The sequence below is a fragment of the Dermacentor albipictus genome, chromosome 9 (genome assembly GCF_038994185.2).
Source record: "Dermacentor albipictus isolate Rhodes 1998 colony chromosome 9, USDA_Dalb.pri_finalv2, whole genome shotgun sequence".
NCBI classification, from domain to species: domain Eukaryota; kingdom Metazoa; phylum Arthropoda; class Arachnida; order Ixodida; family Ixodidae; genus Dermacentor; species Dermacentor albipictus.
The window spans coordinates 125318260-125339246 of NC_091829.1; the positions used below are offsets into that span (position 1 = coordinate 125318260).

At 43.1% G+C, this 20987-nt stretch overlaps 1 long non-coding RNA gene across 1 annotated transcript; it reads left to right on the forward strand.

Moving 5' to 3' along the window:
* Window positions 1–1020: 1020 nt before the first annotated feature.
* On the forward strand, window positions 1021–4373 carry LOC139050121 (uncharacterized). Its single transcript, XR_011508798.1, has 3 exons — window positions 1021–1861; window positions 3071–3124; window positions 4188–4373. It is a non-coding gene; the product is annotated as an uncharacterized lncRNA (long non-coding RNA).
* Window positions 4374–20987: the final 16614 nt, after the last annotated feature.

The window sequence follows — 20987 nt, forward strand, 5'->3', positions numbered from 1 at the left end:
TTGTAAATGTAATTCCGCGACTTAAACTAAATTTTGAAGATTTAAGTTCCAAAATCAATATTTTGTTATGAGGCGCACGGTAATGGAAAGCTGCAGATTCATTTTTAGCAGCTCGGGTTATTTAACGTGTACGGAATGCACGGTTACGCGCGTTTTCGCATTCTGCCCCCGTTGGAATGTAACTGCCGCGGTTGTGGTTGGACCCGTCGCGTCGAGCTCAGCAGCGCAACACCAAAGCCACTGGGCTACCGCAGTGCGTTGCGTTCCGCGGCCACAAACAAATATTAGCGTACGCAACACTGCTTTGGAACCCCCTAGAAGTATAAAAACAAAAATACAGCAGTTTCGCCCCAATGCTGCATGAACCACTGCACGAACTATTGCTCGAACCAAGGTTCGTTGTTTCATCGGCTGAATAAACTGCAGTAAACATTCGCTTACTCCTTAAATTAGGAAGCACTGGCTCACGCGCGTACGTGCAAACAACAGATCTCACTCAATGACGGCGAACACTCGCTGTCACAGCGTTGGCGTGACGAAGGGCGCGAACAGAGCGGACCGAACGCTTCTGCTGCCTCTTCCGTCAAAGCGTCTCCGCAAAATTGCGTTATCTGAGCGCCCCCCCCCCTCCCCCCAGCTTTGCGTCCATCGGAAATTATCACCAAAACAGAGCGAGGGTGGCGCAAGACCGGGCTAGAGAAACGGCTAGAGGAGGAGAAGCGCGCTAAACTAGCGCATCCCTCTCCCGGCTTGCGCGCGTTTTATCACGTGACCTCCTATTGATACTTGGGGCGCCCATCGAGCCCGGCTCAGCCTCAAAAACTTCCTTTAACGCGCACAGCCAACGGCGCGGGATAGGATCTTATCGCACTTGACTTTATACGAAAGCTCACGGTAACACCGACAGATATATTTCGACGGTTGTGTCCATATAATTGCTATCGCAAAATTCGCAATAAATAGAAATTTTCACTAAGGACCAACCACGCTGCTTCTCCATGCCGTGAGAGAGCGGTGAACGATAGTTCTAGAAAATGTGTTGCTAAATCTCCGCCAAATGACTACGCTCGCATTTGGTGACAACGGCACACAGTCGCAAGAACTTGTGGAGGAAATACCGGAGTTCCGGCAGCTTCAGGTGCACTAGATCATTCAGTAACATGGGCGGCTTTGTAGTTCTACCTCACATCAGAGCAAACTGCACTCGACAGAAATAAAGGGCAGCCGCACCGTTATAGCTAAGCAAATTAAGGACAATTACGCCGCGTCTTCACACTTCGAGCTTGCTCCGACAGCCCCCCGATAGATATTTCAAACGTAACCACGCTCGGACGGGCAAATTTTGCTTCTGCCAAGTGAACGTAGCGGGCATTTCAACACGCGTGTTAAATTCATGGCTGTTTCATTCGTGAACATTACTTAAGTGACGTAAAATTATCAGTGAGCAAAACAGTTTTTATTTCAACGCGAGGAAACAAAACCGAAACTAGCGCAACTGTTTTGCTCAGTTGTGCAGATACAAAATGATCCAAAGCCGAAGCCGTCAATAGCATGACGCCATTTTAAAGTTGCGCTGTATCACGCGCGAGTGCGTTGTCGTTGAGTGGTTCTGAAATCGCTGCATTAGGGGCGACTGCAACCAAGCGTTCCGGCAAGTTACGGTGGGAGCTTCTGTCCGTGCTGTGTGATTGCGACGAGGGGACCGCCGCCAGCAGCAGCGTATCGCCGATTTCGTCTTTCGGTTTGCACTGCATCTTTCATTGTGATATGGGAGATCGCAACGGACAGAGACGACCAGATGCATACGAACCACTACCAGCGGGGACCTGTGACCTGTGCCATATTTCTCTTAACTTCTCAGGTAAGCATATCAGCTTTTGTTCCGAGTTTACAAACGGCGCGGACTCGGCCCTTCCGGTATGGCTACATTTTGCGCCACGTTTCTCTTGGCAGTTCACAGACGTTTCTTGGGCATGCGTGCGCGTATGTATGCGAAAATACTACTGGCAGACGGAAGCCTCAGGAGAGCATCTGAAATTATTGCAAAGCTGTACTGCCAGGAGAAACACCGTTCTTAACGACTCCGGTGACGAGTGGCCTGTCGCATCGAAAAATCCGTATAATATCAAGTACTGCGTAACTTGAAGTGTAGATACAATACTAGCACCAGTGTGACTTTCGCTGGCGAAGACAGGTAGTCGAAAAGACAGCTTGTGTATTCTGAAGATTTACTAGCGCTTTAGGTATATTACCGCGAATAATAAAAGCGCTACAACGCTGTATGGCAGTGTCAGGCGATGTGGCAGCACAGATATCTTAAGAGCGGTAAAGCGGCTGTATGCACAAGCGAACAGACACAGCGCTTTAAAAGCGCTGAAACAGAAAAAAATTTATGTGCATTTGGCTGTAAGTAGAAAACACAAAACACGTTAGCTGACAATCTAAGCCGATGTATAATGTTATTATTTTTTATGTAATCTTTATTTTCATGGTGGTAAATATTTAAAAGCATGAATTTGCTGCAACCTTTATATAGTAAATCCTACAAGGCGTACAAAACCTGGCTGTATTATGCACAGAAGTTGTGGTATTCCTACTGGATTTTTTATTTTGAGTCCGGTGTTTTATGAAAAAGAGGGTCTTTTTATTTGTAGTCTTATGTTAGTGCAGATATTTGGCAAGCAGAAATGAATTGATTGCAAAGTGGTACCTCCTGGTGATCTGCATATAAACCCAAGTTTATCCTGTCTTGGCTATTGTAATGTGCATATAACAATTTTAAGTATATACTGCTGTAGTTGGCTTAGTCACTGTCGCGTATTTTGTAAAAGTAGAAGGCTATGATTATTTTACTGTTTTCATGCAGAAATACCTTTCTTTCTTGTACCAAGAAACGCTCACAGCATTGAATGAAATGAAGTGTGGTGTATTATTCTACTAATTTAACAAAGGAAATTTCGCCTGCACTGCATCAGAGATTAGTTTACTTTCTTTTACTAAACAACGCGTTATCTCCTCTGCTACTGCTGTTCTGTGTATTTTTGTAATTTTGAAATGTACATTATTTTAGGTATTCAAGAAATGCCAACATCCAGAAGACGCCATCTTATCCAGCACGTTATGGGTGAGACAGATCGTAGCAGGCACTTTCGCATATCTCATTAGCATAAGATGCTATTTGTTGTAATTTTTGTGTTCACTTTCCTGGCCTTTATTCATTTCAGCATTATTGTGCAAAGGGTAATACTTTTACATCGAGATAGAGTAATCGTCCAAAGGAGAAACATGGCTGGAGGTGACGGCACACATAAGCCTCCTTTGTTCGTATCTCTATGTTGCGCAGTTACTCTCTCATTGTCTACCAACAAGCCCAAGTTCTTCATCAGCTACATTTACTAATTCTCCGTTATTACAATTTCATTGATACAACATTGAAAGTACAGAGGTGCACAGGAAGACAGAGACTTGAAATGATGAAGAGGCGTAGAACAAGGAGCATCGCTGGAGCCAATGTTTCGACAAAGAGAAGGAGATAAGTTTTCTTGTCAAAACATTAGCTCCAGTAAAATTTCTTGTTCTATCACTATTTATGATTAAAAGACAGCATTATTGCTCTTGCTGAAGTATTATGCATTATGGAATAAAAATTAGCAGGGTTAAATGTCAGGAATGTGAAATTTCTTGTGTATTTTAATGCTACAGCGAAAGCCAGAAAAAGAAGATGTAGAGAACCACATTGTTATTTGTCACTACCCAGTTTGGCCAGCTTCATCAGAGCATGCACTTTGTTGCATTATCGACCACTGGAATTCATTAATTGAATTGCTTCGTGATTACTTATATTTAGAGATGCTGAACTTGTTTTAATGCAGCTTAACATAGTGCGTGTAAAAAATATACAGTGACATTTTAAGAGGCTTGCAGTTGACTAGCAGATCATTTGACGGTATGAGCTCGGGTTTCCACTGAGCTTCCATGCACAAATCGGATGCACATTCTTTTTTTTTTCATTGCTTGGATTCTCATAAGCATAAGTACCATTTCTTCTTTGTCGATGTTCTAGTTGTGTTGTAGGACCTAACTGTTTACATTTATTTGTATTGGTATCCATGTTACACAGACAGCTGAATTTTTCTTGTAAATTGTGACATGTTAGGACTAAGAGCATTTGTGCAAATTTGCTGCAGGTACACTCTGGTGGCTCCCGCCCTTGCATCCTACCACCACTGTGTCCTGACTACGTCCACTAGAGAGTTCGAAGCCTTTGGCGGCTCCTGCCACTGCGTCCTGCCACCACTGTGTCCTGACTACGTCCACTAGGGAGTTGGCAGCCTTCGTGATGATGCCAAGCAGGCTGGAAGCCGACAGAAAGATTAAGGTAAATACATGTGATTAAGTGGCAACTTTTTGAGTGAAGTGGCTTGTAGCCACTCAGCAATGAAAGAGTTAACTTCAAAGCAGTTTAGACTCCCTGCTATCTGTGCAGGGATGCTCAAGTCCACGCAGTTTGCCTTAGCCACCAAAAGGCTATGTGGATTACACGAAATGCGCTGCAAATTTTGAAACCAGTAGGAGACCACTTGTACAATTTTTTTTCTTGCTTAACAAAAAACTGCTCTGATAAAGCTTTAGCAATCTAAAAACAATACAGTGTACACTCATACATGGTAGTGGGCATAAATTTACTAGGACTGCCTCAATAGTAAGTATGCCGATAAACACACCAAAACTGACTTTTTTTGCTAGTTCATCCTCATCTCTGTGCACTGCTGCATAATTTATGTTCCTGAAACCAGCTTTTGCATGCAGCACAACTCCTAAATATGTGGATTACATAAATTTGCAGCTTTTGCTGTAAGCCATATTCATGAAAATAAAGTTAATAGGCCATTTTGTCCATTTTTAATGACCCATAATAAACTGAGCAGTGGCTAATAAGCAGTTCAATTTTTGGTGTAAGGCCTCTCTTTATTGTCCTGAAAAATTTGGCCCCCTTAATGAAGGAACCAATTTTTCTGCAATGCCTTTTATGATGCATAGATTGGTGCATTACACAAAATCTCACTTAGTGCTTGCGCCAGTAAAAAAAAACTTTTTAAGTTAAGTATTTCTTGAAATTAACATTTGCGCTATATTGAAGGGCCTCCAGTTTTTCAAAAAAAGTTTCAAGTGGTCGTGTGCCAGGTTGGTACATCTCGCATGGAATAGCCTACTTACAAAAATAGGGAGGACCATGCCCTCCGTGGTTGCTCAGTGGCTGTGTTGGGCTGCTGAGCACGAGGTCGTGTGATCGAACCCCGGCCACGGCGGCTGCATTTCGATAGGGTTGAAATGCGAAAACACCCGTGTACTTAGATTTAGGTGCACATTAAAGAACCCCAGGCGGTCGAACTTTCCGGAGTCCTCCACTACGGCGTGCCTCATGATCAGAAAGTGTTTTTTGCAAGTAAAACCCCATAATTTTAAGTTTTTTTAGGGAGGGCAAAGTAAACTTGACTTTATATTAAGATACTATTATTGATCTACAAAAGACAAAATGAAACATTCCATCCTATAAGCAGCTCTTCACACTCATTTACACTTTTGCACATTTTTATACCTGAAGTCTGGTGGCTTGTGTCTGTTTTCATTATCTGCTATGTGCCGATGGTAAACTTCAGGTTTGCCCTATGGTGAAGAATATTGTGGTGCTTATAGATATCGATCTATGTTTTTCAGGTTGCCTCGAAATTTGACCAAAGCCGTACCACACACTCGGGCAAGGCCTTTTTACAAATGGCGTATAACCAGGCTCAACGCATGAGTGTCGAGTGAGTCTGGAGATCAAGGCAACCTGCTGTGCAACCAGCATGCAGCCTTTGGTGGCCCCTCTACATGTTCCACCTATTTCACAGCTGCACCTCCGCCGCAACTTATCCAAACAGCATCACCAACTGTAGTCACTCATCGAACCATGGATGAATGTTGGGGTGGAGTGATTTGAAGAGACATTCTATTTGTCTCTTCAAATTCTTAGCAAATACTTGTGTTATTATAATTAATATGTGTCTTTAGTGCCGAGTTTTTAATGGTTCCTTTCTATTAGAATTCTTACCATCGATTCCTGGTATTATAATGTATGTCTTTATGCCCAGTTTTTCGTAGTTGTTTCGTACTTGTGTATGTAATTGATAGGTTCATACTTGTTATACAGAAGGCTAAAATGCAAACTTACAGCATTTTTTTTCTTTCTTTTGATAATCTACAGCACTGCAAAGGGTTCAAGAAATGTAACCTAACGTGGGCTCTTGTGCAGGAAAAATTTAAGAGCAATATAGAGTACTTATTTCAAACACCCATTATTCTTGGAAAAGTCAAGAATATAGGAGCACAAAAAAGAAAATATTAAACTAGAGAAACATGAGTTCCCCTCATAAGTCTGATAATAATGCGACTTCCTTTCACTGCAAAGATACCAGTAATGTACTCGCATACAAGGTTTCAAACAAGAAAGCTATGATGCCCTTGGCATTTCTCAGTGACTATTTGCCGCACTGACGAATGTCAAAGGCATCATAGGTTTCATGCACACATTGGTTGTGCTACACTTTTGAGTATTGCATTTCTCAAACACAAAGGTTTACAGCAGTGCTTTAAATAGCAAGTGCATTTCCTAATTTATTAGTACAAGAGTAACAGTACAGATCATGTAAAAATTATTTTACAGACTATATGTCCATGGATGCACGCTTCTGATGACATAGCAGTGACGTGTTCATGGGATGAATGTCTTTATTTCAGATTTAAATATTGGCTTCCAGGTCTGGGTTAGTCTCCTACACTGAGTAGTCTAGGTCAGAGCCCATTTACTAGAGAAAGTGAATTAAACTAGGAATTATAAACATGAAAAGATCTTGTTTAGGACACCAATAAGACAATCAGCAAGGTTCTTTGGTTATTCATTTCCAAATTTGTGAGGATATATTTTATGACTGGTTTCAATATTGTGAAAACAAATATTTGTTTATTGTCACACTAGAATTGGCTGCCCCCATTTGTATACAACCCCTTTACAGGCTAAAAATTCAGTGTGTTACCCTATTTACTCGCATAATGATCGCACTTTTTTGTAAAAAAAATTGACTAAAATTCAGGGGTGCGATCATTACGCTGGTTAAATTTCCCGCAAAAAGAAAAACTTATATTATCTGGCATTTACTACGGGATGACAACAGGTCAACAAATAGGCGGCTGCTGCTGTATGTAGTGCAGGACACGAAAAAAAATGGTGGCCGGCAGAGCAAGCCGAACGCGCTGATTGCGTTTTTCTTCTCGTGAGTACATTACAGTGCATTCAAACAGTTTCTTCCATATTAGTAATGAATAACGTCGGCGAGTTGGTGGCAATAGCATAGCCATGCCCACTTTGAGGGGACAGAGATGGGCGCGCTTAGCTCTGCCAGTGACATAGGAACACATGGTGGCATGCTGCGGAAACTGCGGCATTTGTCTTCACCACTATCCTAATGTGGCACGTTTCCACTAAGGACGGGCGAATATCTTAGCTGCGTTACAAACGTCGGCGAATGAATAGGGTACACTTCTAACGTATCAGTGTAAACGTGGCTGCTATCATTGCCGCTCGCGATTTGTTGCGTGCCCACAAGTGCAGATGAGAAGAATCGAAAGACGCCTTTTTTGTTGTTTTTGTTGACCACAACGATTATAAAGCCTACACATAATAAAGGAAAGTTTGGTTGTAGCTTTTTTTTTTGTCGTAGAAGTGCAGAAAGTGATGAAAGGAATGAAATGGGGCATCTGCTTAAGAAAGTTTTTTGCATGCAGTCTGCTTGGTTTGTCTTGAAGAGTCGTTCGCATAGCAGTCAACAGATGGTAAGCGTGATCATTATTAGCTAGATTTGGCGCATGACACATCGCTGCGGCAAGTTCGGGGTGAAATCGTTACATGGGAAATTTAAAAAATCGAATTTTGACGACAAAATTTAGGAGTGCGATCATTACGCAAGTGCAATCATTATGCGAGTAAATACGGTAATAGGCTGTTTTTGGTTTCGTGCACTCTATGTTAAGGGATGCAAATGGTGACATACAACAGAATGCAAAAATGACTAATGAATTCAAGCAGGGCATGGGGCTTTTTAGGCAGATGCGTGCGTGTGCTATTTATAAAGCTCCCCATGGTATGCCTGAAGGCATTTTCTAACACTTTGGTAGAATACACTGACACCCCCTTATTAACTCTTCGAAACAACTCTTTTATATATTTGTACTAGAGATTTGAATATACTGTCATTCATAAAGTGTTTTATTAGATTTGAATTGTCATTTATTTTTGTGTAGCTGCTGTTTTTCAGTTATGTCCTACACAGTGGCAAAATATTTTTGTGGGCACTTTCCTGTGTATAAAATTTGCAGTAATAGCTTCATGCTGTATCTTATTTAGCTACTCGTATACTGCAAAGTGGTGATACCTATCCAAATGGCTTGTACAATTACTGGAACTATGCAAAAATATATTAGGCCACATTAAATAATTTTACAGATTGCAATTTCAATTAGATATCAGCATTCTGCATATCTTGAAGAGTACGTATGCCAAATTTCGAAGTATAGGACAACTATAAGTGCATAAGGTTATTCTCATGCTATTGTGAGAAAATGTTTTTGAAGTATATTCAATAGTTTTTTTTTTCACAATAGCATGAGAAGTATGCAAGATTAGTAGGCAGGCCTCTGTGCCTGCCTACTAATTTTGCATACTTCTAGTAACTTTACATGCTCTTTGAATAGATATTGGCACTTTGCAGTCTACAAAGAGCTGAGGTAGCTACAGCACACTGCTTTTTGTGAAAATTTACACAAGAAAGTGCCCGCAAAGATCAGTGTATTTTCCCATTGTGTAGGACATAACTCAAGAAGCAGCTAAAGAAATACTGACATATATGACATCTGCATGAAGAACTCTACAATTTGCTCTCTTTTCAAGCCTCTAGCACGAATAATAAGACTGTTTCGAGTAATATTCAATCAGCAAAACATGCCCCTTGCTATAGTGACCTACAACCTAGAAACGCAAATTGAACGCAAGTCTTTTTGTTGAAGCGACTCTGGGCTGTCTTCCCAAGGGCTTCTGTTAAACACTGAAATTTCCTGCATTTACCAGAAGTGCAATACTCAAATGTTTGTGTATGTGCAATTGGTATTGGCAAACTAACAGAAAAAAAGACAGTTCTGTGAAATGAAGAATTGACTATAACTTTGTTCGACATTTACATTTTGACTCCATATCTTTGTTTTGTGCTTTGTACTGAGTGTTTCAGCAGTGACTGCCGCTAAAAATTGAACATAACTGCTTCATGACAATGCGACAATTTTCGCTAACAGAAATTTATAGCACTGGCAGGCATTATAATTACCGTACTCAATAACGTCTAGTTTGTAAGAACTCAGACTAGCACCAGTTCCGAGATACACAACCCAAAAAGACATGATCAGAAAGGTTTATCTTCCACACAGAATTGTCCCATAAAGCTTACAAAATGTTTTGTGGCTAAGTAATATCTGCAACAGCAAAGCATGTTCCACCAAGTATGGCGATAAATATTTCAGAGCTGTCAGTCTGAGGACTCCTACAAACTAACAATACCTTCAGCACTGACTAGCCTCAATAATAGGAGGTCAGCCATTTTGCTGACATTAATAAAACTTCAATTATTGTGATCTTGTTTACGAAAACATTTGCAATTGTAATTCAGTTCTAGTATCTGTCACTTTTGTAAATATTTTCCAATTAGTTTTTCAGACTACAATTTTTGGTAATAGAGGTATTCATTGCAGAAAGATCTAGTACATGGCACTTAATAATAAAGGTACTGGTCATCGTAGACTTTCTCTTGCACAGCTGTTTCTTGAAATCTGAAAGGATGTACCCGCCTCCTTATGTTAGCTAGAAACGGAAATCTGTCAGTATGTTTTGTTTAAAATACAGCTGATCAACACGATAGTTAGGCTGCTTGCCAAATATAAATTATAACGATAATAGTGAAGGACCATAATAACAGAGTGATGCTGACTCATAACTATGCCCAGCTACATTCACGCAGCTGTGCCATACAATGTGCATGTGTTCAGAAGAGCCAAATGCCCCAGAGAGAAAGCAACAGTAACTCATTGTTTGTGATCTTGTTCAAGCAGATTATGCGCTAGCTGTAATTTATGCTCAGTAAATACATAAATCAGTCATGTCAGGTGTCTTACTTTAGGTTGCAAGTTCGAAGTTCTTGTAATCTTGCTTGTTTTTATTTTGTTTTCTTTGTGAGAATGAGTCACTTGTTTGCCTTCGCACATATTCTCAAAACTGTTTCATCACTGGGAATCAGGAAATTTAATTTGCATATGAAATTCCCAGTTACTAATTTGGTAGGCTTTGAGCTTAATTCTCTTATCTTTTATATGTTTATCTACCAAGTAGTCTTATCGTTCATTGAAACATATCCATGTAATGCAGAGAGGGCACCCAAATTATAAATATCTCTTCTTGCTTTCTACCCTGCTCTGGTGTTTTCAAAACCTAGCATTGGTGCAATGGCCTGTCTGCAGAAAAGTAGTAAAGTGGCTAAATTTAAAGGTCAACAACATAATTAAGATACAAAGCAAAAATATAAGTTCGCAATTGTCCCCCATAACGAGAGTTCTGCTTAGAATTTAAAAAAAATTGACATCCTGCTGTGGTGTGAGAATTGCTTTGGGTTCCAAGGGGACTACCTAGCACCTGTACTAGTGTATACAAAGCAAAAAAAAAAAGATCACTCCAGATGGGAGCGGCAGTGGGAAGTCAAGCACAGATGCTTTATTTCACGCACCATTAATGTGGTTTATCATCTGCTCCTGTTGTATGGGAATGCATACATTGGGAAGACAATCCTTTGCGCCATTGTTACCTTAGCGGGACACCAGAGAAAGTTAGAAATTGAGAACAGGTATTCACACTTGGTTGCCCACAGTGTGTTATTTGGATGTGTTTCACTCTACAAAAGACTACTGTGGTAGGTAATCATAATGACAAAGACAAAAGAATTAAAAGAGGTATGTGTCTGTCATCCGTCCGTGAACTCCAGTGTTTATAGAAACACTTCTTTGTGTATATGTGCCAAGCCGTAGGGAGGCTTTACGTAACTCAGTCATGCTTGCTAAGCTAAAGATTGGAATAAGGAAAATCACAAGAACATTGTATGAGTGATTTATAAATGTGGCACCTAAAGTAACTTATTCATATTTGTCCTAAGGATAGATTACAGCCAGTGTATAATGTGCTCTTACAGGATGACTTGTGATGAGTAAAAGAAGCCTTCCTCACATCTTCCTGTTTGTTTCTTTTGGATCTTTGTGCACTATGTGTATTGTTACAGCTGCGTGCATGCGGCTGGGTATAGTTTGTTTATGTGTTCTGCTTCCCCTCTTGTACTCGTCATTCATGCGCTATCTTTGCCGTAACAAAATACAGCTGCCTGTGCTACTTATTTTGTCAACGTGTTTGGATTATGGAAAGTTTTGTATTAGCGGTTATTTCTACCTGTGAAATTGTCTGTGTCAGCTATTTTACTTAGTCTTGCAAAAGTATGCTTCTCAACATAAATAAATGATCAGTGTAAGTGTTGCTGTATTTATTTTTGTAATTTTGTCAGGTATGAGGTTTTTATGCATTGTTGCATGTTGTATGACAGAATAAAATTGATGCACAACTTTTTAATGTGGTGTTTTTCAGATCAATTTTCATCACGCTAACATGCACAAATTGTGTGGGAAAAAGTGCCAACAAGAGTACCATAAGGTAAGACAGCTGTTTTTACTATTAGACTGGATTATCAATTGCCAACCACTTGTTTTCAGCAAGCATAGCATAATGCATAGATAATGTAATCTAAGTTGGAATATTGTTTTTATTGCACTTCATTATATGGGTCTCCTTTGTACATAAGTGCAGCCTCTCTTATTTGTTATGTGTAGCTTACTTGCTCATAATGTTAAGTCGTAAGTTAAGTCTTTTAGAACAGGGAAATAGGTTGAACTTATGAATATTTTGACATATTATAAGGGACTTGTGCGGTGGTGAATTAACCTTCTACATGAGTTACATAATATTTTGGGGTCTCATTATGGTTCTGAGTGGCATTGCAGTGTCATGCATATGCAGCTGCAGGCTACATATTGGATATTTATTTAAGACTGTTTTGTTTAGTTGGCTATTGATTCCAGTTTAATGGTAAAGAGAACTGTCTTGCTTTCATAGTGATTCTGTGCTGACTTATACATTTGAATTTTCCAGAAGACAGTAACAAAGATTGATGAAATATTAACTTTTTCTTGCTAACCTGCCATATGCTTTTTGTCAAGTTTACTGTGGATTCTTTGTTATCCTATGTTGTCTTTTCATAGTAGTCTTCTTGAGAACTAGCCGTAGTCGTGTGTACTTACAGCAAGAGTTGTTGACACATTTTGAAAAGCGGCTCGACACTGCCATCCAAGAGTGAAACGACTTGCAAGAGGCCGCATTTGCCGCTAGCATTTGCAAGAGGCCGGCACCACGCACTAAGGGTAACTTGACACACATGGTGGAGTCATCGGGCTCGTCTAGAATAGTTACCTGAATCATTCTTGCAGTGTTCACGAGACACTTTATCTTGAGTCGTTCGACTCATTTAGAATTGTTAACGGACTCCCTCAGCACTAGTCTTGTAACCCTTTTGAGAGGGTATAGGCGACTATTACAACAGAGTATGCATGACTATTGTGTGCAGAGTCACGCGAACACCTTGTATTGAGCACAGATAGTCTCGGGACTCTCTGCCAAAAGAGAGTTCGGGTGTCTCCCACAAAGTGAGTCGTATACGTGACGAGTCCAGACTCTTCGAAAAGAGTAAGGGATACTCTTTTTTTTCTTAGTGTGTTGTATCCATTTGTCTAATGCCCAATAGTAGCGAACGTGCACATGGCTCTCTAGTTGGGGCAGCCATTCCTGGTTAACAAACGGTGCCTCCCCACTACCCTTTGAGAAACACGTATCCAGGCGCGATATAATGTGGTATCCAAGAAGCGTCTCTGATGGCGACTTCCCGCTCTTCTGGGGCGTCCTTCTGTAATTGAGCAGTAGCCGCATTAGTTTGTGCTCCAATTTTCCTTCCTTCAACTTCCGAAGACCATCTTTCGCTGTTCGGACAGCTCTTTCGGCAGCCCCATTTGATTGCGGGTGGAAGTGGGTTGTCCTAACGTGCGATATGTTGTTATCGACAAGTGTTGAAATTCACGACTAGTGGATTGTGTTCCGTTATCGGAAACTATCGTTCTGGGCACGCCAAACCTGCTGAATATGTCCCGCAAACAGTGCATTGTAGCTGTCGGGGTAGCTTGCTTCAGAGGAAGCCCTTCTACCCACTTGGTGTGCGAGTCGATCAGCAGAAGCACCATCTTGCCTTCTATCGGTCCGGCAAAATCCACATCAATGCGGGACCACTTCTCAAACGTTTGTGGCCAGCTATCTGCTGGAGCGACTGGCGGCATGGGAAAATTGTCGATGCAATTCTTGCACTGAGCTGACATTTCCTCAATCTCTTGGTCTAGGCCTGGCCACCAAAACAATGATCGCGCAATCGATCGCGCATTCGAATTATGCAGCAGCCGCAGCAATCGTTTTCGCGCAGCGGCAGGTACAACCACTTGATGGCCCCAATTAATTAAGCCATGTTCCAGGGACAACAAAAGTCGACGGTCAAAAAAAAAATACCGCCATGCACGGCTCAAGGCATTTCGAGCTTCTAGGCCAACCAAGTAGCAGGTAATGTTTGACGCGATCTAGTGTCGAGTCGATGGCTGTAAGGTGCTTCAGCGCTCTTGTCGTGACTGTGCCTTGCTCCAGGATCTCCAAAGAGAAAACGTAAGTTTGCGTCTCTTGGGCCTACATACTGGGACGGGGTGATTGCAGCGGAAGCTTGCTGTGGGCGTCCGAGTTCAGCAGTTGCCTTCCGGGAGTTTATTGAAGTTTGAAACGATATCCTCCGAGATAGAGGGCCCAACGCTGAATGCGAGCTGCAGCCATAGATGGTGATGGGCGGTCGGGCCTTAGCAATCCGAGGAGAGGCTGGTGGTCTGTAACCAAGGTGAATTCACGGCCCAACAGATAGTCTCGGAATCTCGAAACCACAAAAACGAGTGCCACTGCCTCATGCTCCAGCTGTGAGTAATTCCGTTCGGCTTTCGGGAGAGTCCTTGAACGGAGTCCGATCGGCCTGTGCACGCCGCCTACTGTGTGAAACAGTACCGCGCCAATGCCGTGTGGGGAAGCGTCGCCCTCCAGTTTCAACTCCTTTATCGGGTCAAAATGGGTAAGCACTTCGGCATCCTTGAGCTACTGTTTGGCCTTGGCGAACGTAGTTTCCTGGGGCTGGTTCCACTGCCATCGCGCATTATTTTCTAGTAGCTGATACAACGGGGACAACACGCTCGACATGTTCGGCAAAAACCTTGAATAAAATGTTTGCATTCCCACAAACGAGTGCAGCTCGCTCGCGTTACGAGGGCTCGCTGCTTTCATGGTAGCTCCTACGTTCTTTTCCGTCGGGTGAAGACCGATACGATCGATACGGTGTCCCAGATAAGTAACCGACAGCTGCCTGAAATTTAATTCGCCGTATCACAGCTTTACGCCTTGCTCTCGAAACCACTGCAACATTGTTTACAGCCGAGCTCGGTTGTCTGCCTCCTTTTCAGACACAAGCACATCATCTAATTATGCCTGAACTCCAGGCAGGCCCGCTAGAATGGTATCCATCTTCCTTTGAAATATAGCAGGAGCAGAAGAAATGCCGAATGGCAGCCTGTTGTAACAGGATAGGCTTTGGTGCGTATTAATGATGCACAGCTTGCGTGAAGCTTCGTCTAGTGGCACCTGGTTGTAGGCATCTTTCAAGTCGAGTGTACTAAAACCTTAACTGCTTAAACCGCTTAAAGACGCGAACATGTCTTCAATCGTCGGAATGGGACACTGCTCAAGTGCACAAGCATGGTTCAAGGTGGCTTTAGAATCCCCGCAAATCCGGACTGTGCCATCTTTTTTAAGCTCTGGTACTGTGAGTGTGGCCCAGTCCGAATATTTTATGGGCGATATTATGCCTAGCGACACTAGCCGATTCAACACTTTTGCCACCTTGTCGCGGAGCGCGTACGGATGCGGTCTCGCCTTGCAAAACTTGTTTACCGCACCGTCCTTGAGCACCAAGCTGGCTGGGGGTCCATTCATTACGCCCGATTCCTCCGAAAAGACATCTTCGTAGTTACTGCGTAAGGCGTTGATGTGGCTGATGGCTTCTCCCGTCACTGGCACTTCTCTTTTACTGACTTGCAGTACCAGAATTCCAGCCCTATCCAGCAGAGTTAACAGGTCTCGACCGCAAAGGCGTGGTCCGGTGCAGTCTAGTACTATGAGCGTGCATTAAACTGACACACATTGGTGGGCAACAGCTAGCTGAAGCTCGCCTAACACAGGCAGCCTTCCAGCGCAGCACGAAAGTTTCAGATGTGAATGCTTGAAATTTGGCTAGTGTATGCAATGCTTGTATGCAATGCTTATCGAAAACCTGTCACGCTATGACGCATACTGGTGATTCTGTGTCTGCTTCCATTGCCAGTTGTTCCGTCGATAGCTGAGTTGGTAGAGCGGTGGACTGTAGAGGCATCCATTGCCAGTTCTACGCCGCCCCAATTGAATGTGCGGCGAATGGGCGGCTCGAGACACTTCGTTCGCGCCGACAGCAAAATCTAGATATGATCATTTTCATAGCAGTCTTCCGATGTGGTTTCTTGCACATTGATAACAGTGCGCTTTGGCCCAATTGCAGCTGTTAGCGTCATGTTTCAAGCTTCCACGTCTACCGCATTGCCAACACGCTGCATTTTCGGCGCTTTCTCTCGGTGTTGGCCGGTGTCGCGCTTGCACTTTCAATAGTGGTGTTACTTCTGACGATATTTTTAGCGCATTGTTTTCCACGACATCAGCAGCTATTGCTCCCGCTTCGGCTTCTTCTAGCGCGAGCTTTTCCTTTGCCAAAAGTTGTTTCCGTACTGCACTTGAGCGTACACCGCAGACAATCCTGTCTTGGATCATCCTGCCAAGGCAACTGCCGAAGTTGCAGTTGTCTCCGATGTGGCGGATCTCGACGCGGAAAGCCAGAATAGATTCTAATTCTAGTTGGCAACGACTGAAGAATTCGTAGCTCTCCGAAATTTCGTTCCCTTTAGGGTCATAGTTTTCATTCAAGGCTTCGATAACTTCGTCATAACTGAAAGAGGTTGGCGCGCGGGGACTCACGCTTCCGGCAAGGCTTTGAATAGTCTGCGTGCTGAGTGCAGCCACAAGAAGTGCTCTCTTCTTACTTGACTTAACGATGCTATTTGCTTCTAAATATGCCTCCACTTTGATCAAGTGCGGCTTCCACTTATCTGTGCTTTCGTCGAAGCTCGGGAGCATGTGGAAAGCCAAGGAAATCGCTGGCACGGCTGTCTTCACGGCCGGAGTGTCTGGGTCTGCCTTGACGGCGTGGGTGTCGTTTTGACTCGTCGCCACTGTAACATAGCCGCGGCCATTAGGCCACGGCAGGAATGGAACGTACGTACACGCCTGGGAACGAGACAGGTAAAAACCAGCGTTTATTGTCAGCAGTAGGGTGGTTATATAGTAATCAAGGAGAGAGAGGGAATGGAAAGGGGACATGGCGAGTTAGAAAGAATACTTCACGCTTGCGCAGTGTGTAGCCTGCACTATGACACAGTGGCCAATACAACAGGTTGGGAGGTACTTTTGATCCAATGCACACCCTTTGCCTGGATACACGTTTCATCAGAGAATCCCACATATGTATTCGTTAAATAAAATGCAGAAGTCAAAGAAAAGATTCAACATCCATCCCGCACGTGTTGAGAAATGACACCTTGTCAATCACTTTGGAAAAGCAATATTTAACACTGCACAATAGAGGCCCATGCTTTAAGTAACAGTAGACTTCTTAAAAATCTATGCTGATTCACCAGCTGCAACTTATACTATGTGATGCCAGAAAATTCACAAGGCCTTCAGAGTTTTTAGATAAGTACGGATCCTGTACTTCTAAGGAATTCAACATTTTCTGCAGGAACCCCCTGACCAGAACCTGCCAACACCCTCGCTCGGACACAACTGGCCGTTTAGGCCAGTTGTGTTGGAGGACACACAAAGAATTCCTTCCTTGTGTGTCTTTGCAGTAAAAAATATCCCCAATTTCATTACTTTTGAGCTCTTTTCATGTGATGGTTAGATTTTTTCAATAGGTCCACCACCTTCTTTTTTAATGTTTACTACGTTCACATCACATTTCCTAAAGCACTTGATCACCGCTAAGAAAGCATTTCGAAATAATCATTTGGTACAACAACCAGAAAGCCTTCCTTGTCTGCTTGAACCACATGTAGATTGTTCTCAACCAAATACTTAGCATGCCTATCAACATTAGGTCTGGATCTATCGCTTACCGGCCACCACGTCCACACATTCCACGACACATCGTTCTTTTTCTTTCTGTGGTACACTCAAGGCCATGTCACTTGTAAGTTCTAACCTGTCGACGAATATGATCCTTGGCTCCACGCTGAACACTGGCCTCAATTGCAGTCCCTCTTGGTGCCGTTCTTCCACCGTTGCGCCCCATAGTATTAGAAGGCATCCCTCTAGTACTCTCTTTTCTTGTTCTTCGGCAATTTTCGACGCACATCTTTCCATATAGCCGCAGTCCCGAAAAGCAATCACATTGAATAGACTATCGAAAGGAGACGAACAGGCCACCTTTAAACATTCTTTGAAATGTCTAACCTGTATAAACAAGGCGCTGGAGCTATTAAAAAATCTAATCAAGAAAATCATCGGTCACATAACAAAAAGAGACCCCCGTAACAAAAGGAAAGATGCATCAGCCATCTTTCTGTTTCATCGTTGGATTAAGAGAATTCGCTTCTGTCATCATATATTTCACGCATTTTCATCGTAAGTGCTTGTTTTATGCGCCTTGATGTTTTAATGTTGACCAGGTGGCGTTGTTCCATGGCATTTTATCAGAAGCGTTGTTATATGCGCTACAGGCGTGCTTTGTTGACTAGATCGCGCAGATCTGTGGGTATTTAGGCAGATGGTTCTTCGAAAATAAAACCAGTTGTTAGAAAGCGCTCATCCATTTGTTGCTTCTTTTCTTCGACCCTGTTTCTTTGCGCACAAAAAGATTTTTTTTGTAAGATGAATCTGTTCCAACTAGGCGGACTTGCCGTTATGCTGTAGTTAAAGGGCTGCAGAAAGATTATCACGAGGGAAGCAGTAAAGTTTATGTAGCATGTGAGCCGACACTTCTACCAACTCTAGCAGTGCCAGGTGACGCGCTGTAATCGCAAAAGGAAGGGAAGGACATCGATAAAGGTTTCCCGAAGGATGATGGCTTCGTCGCGCATTTGTTCGGTATGTCCCCTCAGTGGCGTACCAGCTACTCCTGGAGGGTGGGGGGGCAGCCATATATATATACATTGAGAGAGAGAGAGAAGGGAGAAGATCATAGGGCGAGTTGTTACTTGAAGGAATGATGGCACAATGGAGGCGTTGTGGTGCACGGCAACTGTTTCGCGAGTGTAACTGTCTTCGTTCTGGCGGTTTCAGTTTGAAACTGCCCTCACATACAAGCATGAATAAACGACAACTTCGTTTACGACCACGCTTCTGTTGCGCAATAACTATATATATATATATATATATATATATATATATATATATATATATATATATATATATATATATATATATATATATATATAGTCATATGATGAGAAGCCAACAAACACTGACACCAAGTACAACATAGGGGAAATTGCATGTGCTTAATAAATGAAATAAAGTAATGATTAATTAATGGAAATTAAAGTGGATGAAAATTGGTAGAGCATCGCACGCGACATGCGAAGGTTGTGGGTTCGGTTCCCACCTGCGGCAAGTTGTTTTTTCATCCACTTTAATTTCCATTAATTAATCATTACTTTATTTCATTTATTAGGCACATGCAATTTCCCCTATGTTGTACTTGGTGTCAGTGTTTGTTGGCTTCTCATTATATGACTAATAAATATCGGGTCCCTCGGTTAACCCCCTTTCTTCTCGTCTATATATATATATATATATATATACATATATATATTCTGTGTCTGAAGCTAATCTACAAGCGCATTAAACATGGCCGAATAAGCTGCCGGTGGTTCTTTCCAAATTGCCAGGCCAGATATCAATCACACATGGCCAACCATTCAGCAATTCATCATTGGGCGTTGGCGATACATTGGGAGCAAAATATTGACCGTGGACGGGTAGAGAGGGGGTAGAATAGTGGTATAGGCAGGCTTCATACTAAGAGAGGAACATCGGGGAAAGGGGGAGTGGCACTAGTGCACGGTGCGCCACCCCCTGACTACGCCACTGAAACCAGAAGCCGGCACTTTATTTCTGGTCTTTGAGCAACCACGGCACAACAGTTAATGTATTAACTTTGATTATTCGTCGCTGACAAGAGAGGAAAAAGAAAACAAATGCGCAGACGTTATTGTGCCTTTCGAGAAGACTTTGCTCATGTGGAATTCTCATTCACTGTATCTTCCAAATTTCAAACGTTCCAGAAAATTAATTTTCTTTCAGCCAGAAGAAATCAGAAGATTTCCCGTCCATGGAGACCAAGCACCGGTCCCGGTCCCGCTCCCTCTCCAGACCGAGGTCGGATCGAGGTCGGTCCAGATCAAGATCCACGTCGACTCCAGGAGCCAGACATACCTCAGAAAAGGTGAGCTTCGCAGAGGCCCTGACGGGCGTCTCGCGAGAGGGTCACGTAAAATCCCCCCCGCTGCCTAAACCCAACACAGACAACACCGACATCGAACACCTTAAGAAAGAAAACGCAGTTATGCGTGATTTAATCCAAAAGCTTACCCAGGAGGTTCACAGCCTCAAACAACCCAAAACCCAACCTACACCTAACACCCCAGAACCCGCTAACAACAGCCAAACTGAAGAACTCTCAAGACCAGCCCCCAAAAAGCGTGCCCTCCAAGAAGGAGCTCAGGGCCAAGTACGCTCCGAGGTCAAGGATATGCTCGTAACACTCCAAAGCACGGTGGAAGCTTTACAGAATTCTCTAATCGCCCTTATGCACAGAGTCACCGCCATGGAAGCTAATATTCAAACCCTTTTCACACAAACCGCTTCCACCGCTCAAACCGTAGCCATGGACACCACAGGAGCCGTCGCCGCCACCCTGCCACCTGTGGCATCCCCTATCCTTCATCATGGCCCACACTAAAACTGACACAACATTGTGGCAGTGGAACTGCCGAGGCTACCTCCATAAACAGCCCGTTCTCCGTCAACACCTCCGTACTACTTCATGTCAACCCGACGTAATCTTGCTCCAGGAAACGCACAATACTCCGGTCAGCCTTCCAGGATATCACTCTTTCACTGCGAACGACGCTCCACACGGAGTCTCCACACTCGTTCGAAAAAGAATTACGGCAATCGAACACAATCTCAACGATCGGCGCACCGAACACCTCTTCATTGAGCTCATCCCGCACAGAAAACGAAAGGAAGGAATATTTATCCTCAACATCTACAATACTCCATCTCAACGCCATAGCCGATTTCTAACCCTCTTCAAAAAGGCCCTTAATATCGCAGGCAGCAGCCCCCTTATCATCGGAGGTGACTTCAATCTCCCGCACACAGGATGGGGTTACAGACACAGCTCTGCTGCAGGTCGTAACTTATGGCAAGACTCCCATGATCTCGGGCTTACACTCATTACTGACCCAGCCTTACCCACTCGCCTCGGCACTTCTACTGAACGAGACACGACGCCAGACCTCACGTTCACCAAAAACGCAGA